A 6112-nucleotide genomic window follows, 5' to 3' on the forward strand; every position below is an offset into this window, starting at 1 on the left:
GAGCACTGCCAGAGCCCTACAAAATGACCTCCAGCAGGATACTGGTGTGCATGTTTCTGACCACACTGTCAGAAACAGACAGACAGATGAGAGCAGGTTCACACTGAGCACGTGACAGGCGTGAAAGAGTCGGAAGATGCCGTGGTGAACGTTATGCTGCCTGTAACATCATCCAGCATGACCAGTTCAGTGGTGGGGCAATGATGGTCTGGGGAGGCACAGACCTCCAGGCATAGCCAACAGTGCCCTGACTGCTGTTAGGAACCGGGATGAAATCTGCAGAGCGACTGTCAGACCTTACGCTGGTGCAGTGGGCCCTGGGTTCCTCCTGGTGCAGGACAATGCCCGGCCTCGTGTGGCCACAGTGTTTCAGCAGTTCCTGGATGACAAAGGTACTGATACCATTGACTGGCCCTCTCGTTGCTGACCTAAATCCAAATGAGCACCTATGGGACGTTATCTATCTGTGCATCCGATGCCACCAAGTACCACCACAGACTGTCCCAGAGCTCACTGATGCCCTGATCCAGGTTTGGGAGGAGATCCCCCAGGACACCATCGGCTGACTCATCAGGAGCAGGCCCAGACGTTGTTGGGAGTCCATACAGGAGCTGGGGGGCCGTACACACTACTGAGTCACATAATGAGTTTGATCAGCCTGATTTCAATTTTTTACTTTGATTTTCGGTGTGATTTTAAATGTAGCCCTCAGCGGGTTGATGATTTTGGTTTCCACTGACCGTTGTTACGTCCTTTTGTTCTCAACAAATTACACAATGCACATCAGTAAAGATTTTCAACTTGAATAATTTGTTCGTCAAGATTTGGTGTGTGATTGAAGTGTTACCTTAATTTTTTTGAGCAGTGTACAAAGACAATCACTTAACAATCACATTAGTAAAGCAAAGGCAGCAAATCGTCTGGAACCATTAAATGTTTGGCATTTTAGCTTGAAAAATGCCATTAAAGATGAATCAATTATCAAAATAGTTGCAGATTTATTTTCTGCTGATTGACTGATTAACTGACGAATCATTGCAGCTCTTAGACGGACCATCCCTCTGATGTCTTTATAATCAGTCATATACACGTATGCATAGAATAACTGTCTCAAAACAAGAACTACGATCACTGAAAGGTGAGGTTCTTCCAATCAGATCATGTGACTCACAAATGTTTTAATAGCTTTCAGACATCTAAAAGGAATATTGGATACACTGAATATTAGCACTAGCAAATAGCAAACGGAAATACCAAACTCATCATTGTTGATCACAGTCCTGCAGATGAAGTTACAAGCGTATTACCTGCTCCAACAGCCTCCTGGCATCTTTAGTTAATATTTAATGTGTTTATAGTTTAATAAACAAAACAAGTGAAGATAAATCGAAGAGGCACCTTGATTGTCTGGTTTATCCAGTTTGACATTCGTCTCGAGCGGCTGATTAATTTCATTTCTCATGTTGAAGCAGGAAGAAACGGGCCTCTCATCCTCATATTCTTCTGCTTGCTATATTCAACAATAATGACTTGTTATTACTTTAAGCAGTCAGTGCGTAAATGAAATTAGATGACGTGATTTTCATGTTACAGAAGCACTAATGTGTTCTGTATCATTCCTACAGAGCTGTGTCACATGATTAATATCAACAGGGGAGCTGAAATGAAAACGCTCTGCTCAGATTCAGCCAAGAAGTCAATGGCTCAGTGTGAAATTCAATAGAATTTTATTTATCCTGCAGGAAACTCTTGTGCCAGAGAATGCTTCAAATTACAGTAACACTACGGACAGTAACCACAATTTAACGCTCTCAACCAGTATCAACCAGACAACCAGTGGGCTGTGGCCCAATTTTAGAACAATAGTGTATTAATATCTGACAAAATATACAAGACAAGAAGTGTTTTCAAGAAGCAAAATCTGACTCTGACCTCGTGGCACCTTTAGAGCTCACAAACTAACACACTACATCTTGTCTGTTTAATTCTTACATGCCAAAAAAATGACCATTTATGGTTTTATGGTGGGGATTATGCTCTGGTCAAACATATTCCGGCACAGGTCTACTTCCTGTTCTACACTCCTTCTCTTTGCACATTAACTCAAAGTATCTCAACACCTCCAGTCATGTGAGTAAATTATAGATTATGTTTGGAGTCATCATGCAGCTGACTGAAAACCAAAACTGAATTTAGCCACAACACATTGAAACTTGTGGTTTCAGTTTCTAGCTCTGCAGAAACCAGGCATGGCTTGTGTTTAACACATATGTCAATACTGTGCTGTAATAGGATCATCTCAGGGCCTCACGCCATGGTGTCATTACACTGATGGTTATATGAGAGGTGTTATTAGCCGACTGTAAACAGGCTTGTCTTGCAGGCAGGTATTTATTTACTCAACTGTGATGACACTCCAAGCCACTCCAGGAGACAATGGATTAGGTAAACAGTTCCCTATACTGTAATGCAATGTTCCACCTTATGTTACTTTAATACATTTAAACCAAGTTTTTCAGGAAGAGTTTTACAACTTCTTTTAAGCCTGACATTCATATGGTCGTATTATATGATCAAGGTTATGTGGGGACATTGTTTTTATGGTAGAGCTGTGACAGAAGGATATGAACACTATCCTAACAAGCCCATTTCTTAAAGTTCTTTATAGAGATCATTACATGAGAAAGTCGTGGTTTACTCCCCATTAATTCACTTTTACATCTATTAATAGCCCCTTTTCCACCGCAGGAACTTTTATCAATTACCCCAGATTTTGAAAAACCTCAGTGCGTTCCCACTGAAATTACCCGGGGTAAGAACTTTCCCTCAACCCCAAACTTTCCCTGAAAAAAGTACCTAGCAGGGGGGTAGGACTTTTCAGATTCCCCAGAATTCTTGAGGGGCGGGGCAAACTTTATTTCATTTCTACATCATTTGGAAAATGGAGCAAAAGAAGAGAAGCTACGAGATGTGGACGGACGACGAGGTCGAGGAAGAAATGCAGCGGGACTTCAAGTTGGCGACTCGAAGCAACCGAGTCTGTGGAAGAATCACCAACAAGCTGGCGGAGCTAAATATAGAGCGCAGTGCAGTTTCTTTGACCACTCCCTCATACGTCATCAGCCTGCTTTGAGCAAATTTTCTGGAACTTTGAGGTGCGGTGGAAACACAAACCACGCAGATTACCAGGAATTATTTTACCCAGGTAAATAAATTCCTGGAAATAAACATTCCTGGAAATGTTGGTGGAAAAGGAGCTAATGTGACTCTTGACTGTGTTTGATAAGCTATGTGTCTCTATAGAAACCTGTGTTGGAAGCAAAAATAAAAGCAAGCAAAATTAGTCATGACTTCCACCTCGCACACTGGTGTTTATCACAATCTAATCATGTCAGATATGAATGTCGTACTAGCACAGCAAGAACCTACAAGCTGGATAAACTGTCTTCATTGCAACCGTCTTCACTTTTTGTGAACACACAACAGTTCTATTTTTTACATCCCATCAAAGCCTGCAGATGGTGCTGCTCTACCATGATCTCCTCAAAGAAACACGGGCTAGATTGTGCACACTTAACACTACACAGACACTGCAATGTGAGATAATGAAAAAATACCGTAGAGGGAAAGAAAAGAGACGAGGCCTTGGTTTCATCTGCCTGCTGGATTCTGTCCAATGCAACAACGCTGCTGATCTTCAGATCCTTTTCATTATATAATTGCACTGCTGGAGCCATAACTGTCAGTCGCTGTTAATAATACGCTCAACACACTTGAACAGCAGTGTATTCATTGCCTTGACAACCAAGATGTTCTCTTTTGTAGTTTTCCAGGGACACAATCTGTGTATGAATTAATCTATAGACACTTTTTGCTTCTGTAATTTCCAATATGGGCCCTATTTTCCCATGTTTTGTGTCTAAGTGGCTCATGAGAACAGCTTTTTAAACTGGCCCAATATTAAGAGAGACTGCTGCAGACTGCAGCCGAGAAAAGGGCTGCAATGTGACCACTGTGGGCATTTATACATGTGCATGTACGTCCTCTCAAAGTGCTTGTTTGAAGTGACAGGCTCACACTGACAACATTAGGGACTGTTCATTACTTATGAAAGGGGAAAGGATGGTGCAAAAAGGGGGAGGCATGTCAAATAATTTATTAAGCACTGGGGAGGGAGTTACGATTTTAGTGTAATTTGTTAAAGGGGGATATACAACTTTAAATGACTGTAGTGTGTATTTATTTTGCCACAGATTTTTAAAGAAAACAACAGGTTTGGAAGGCATGTTTTCTTTAAAAATCACCAAAATTACACCGTTTATCATTGCCAGAAACTGTGAAACAGAAATTATCATTGGATTTTCAAAAATCTGATGGTCCTTGAACACATCATACGTCATGACAACCAGCTCCGAGCTTAAAATAGTGATATTTCATCAAAATCACTTTATTCTACGTGTGTTGTTTAAATTCTTGTCCAAAATAAACCATTTGCAGGAACAAATCCAGACGTACGACAAGAGTGAAAAACTAAGGACGTTTTTCAGCTCCAGGAGTTCGTCTCCAGCTTTTAACTTTCAAACATCAAAGGGTAAATTTTAAAATCTTTAACTAATTTATGGTAGAGGGGAAGTCATGCATTTACCCCATCACTGAGGGAAGCTGAAGGAAAAATATCTGTAGCTTTGGGTAAAAAACAAACAAACAAATAAAAAGACACACCCTAGCTCTTCTGACAAGTAAAGAACAGTCCCTTATGAAAAGGATCCCTACAGAGAAATAAAACGCATCTTTACCTTTGGCTTTAGACTGTTTATATTTGAGTGTAACCAAGTCTCATTCTGAAATCTAGTTTCTATTAAAGAAGAAATCTAAATTACTATTAAGGCTAAGATTTCTTTAACGGCTAATTATTAGGGATGCACAAAAATATCAGCACAGGTCATCAGCAGATAAAGGCTTTAAAATGAAATATCTGCATAGCCCCGAAATAAACCTTCCTGCTGATATGACCAGCTGATAAGATGGCACTTTAATTATGTGACTTTAATTAGTCAAAATAGCCCTGGTTGTCTCAAAGAGAGCATCAAGCCTGTTATAATAGGATGACCAGTCCATTATTTTCAATATTCCAGCAGATTCCTTCTGTCGCAGATAGTTTCGGCAATTGTTAGAGGAATGTTTAGGGTCATTTTCCTCTTGGAAAATAAATCCAGGCCCAATAAGACGACTCCCACATGGTACTCCATGCCTCACCAGAATGTTGTGGTATACTTTCTTATCCATGATGCCATCAATTTTCACTATGTCACCTGTTCCTGAAGCTGAAATGGCACCCCACACCATAATACTACCCCCTCTGTGTTTAACACTGTGGCGTTGATCTCGTCACACAGTTCTCGTGAGGTCGTTCTTCCGTCCTTAAGACTGGGAATTCTGAGATGCTTCACTTGTCTGTCTGAAAGTTTCTTTTTTCTACCTCTCCCCTTTCGGTTCTGGTGTGAATTGGTGGCATCATGGCGATCTAAAGTGCACTTCACAGTGCTTGGACTGCATCTCAAGTCCTTGGCTATTTGGCGGTAACTCCAGCCAGCATCAACAAGGGCCTTGATTCGAGCCTGTTGCTCACTCGTTAGCTCCTTCTTCACCTTAGCCATGTTCAAAGAGCAACATGTGCTTCAAGACTTCTTCTAGAGCCTTTGACCAATTGGTGGTGTGGCCTCAGAGACCCTCAGAAAATCCTGATGTTACCAATCACTTAATGAGCAGTACACATCAAATAAAATTTCTCCAAACACGTTTCTTGTTATTTTAGGTAGTTATTATCACGCTAATGTATGTTCAAGTGTCCATTTCCCCCGATAAGTTGGTTTTAATTCGTTATTTGATTCTATAAACACAGTCTGACCATCTCGAGCTTTTATTTTGGTACTTCTGGTGACCGGCAGTGTGAATTTGCATATTAGCTAAATATTTAGTTTCACCCAGAACATTTAGATTTAACATTTAACATTTAGATTTATATTTAGCATTTAGATTTAACATTTATATTTATATTTAATATTTATATTTAATATTTATATTCCTATTTAGCATTTAGATTTAACATTTA

General features: G+C 40.2%; 1 protein-coding gene across 1 annotated transcript in view; it reads right to left on the reverse strand.

Moving 5' to 3' along the window:
- The window catches only part of rpl15 (ribosomal protein L15), a 993591-nt gene that overhangs the window by 140257 nt on the left and 847222 nt on the right, over positions 1-6112 (reverse strand). The gene's annotated exons all lie outside the window — the stretch shown is intronic.

Source organism: Epinephelus moara, chromosome 22 (assembly GCF_006386435.1).
Source record: "Epinephelus moara isolate mb chromosome 22, YSFRI_EMoa_1.0, whole genome shotgun sequence".
NCBI classification, from domain to species: domain Eukaryota; kingdom Metazoa; phylum Chordata; class Actinopteri; order Perciformes; family Serranidae; genus Epinephelus; species Epinephelus moara.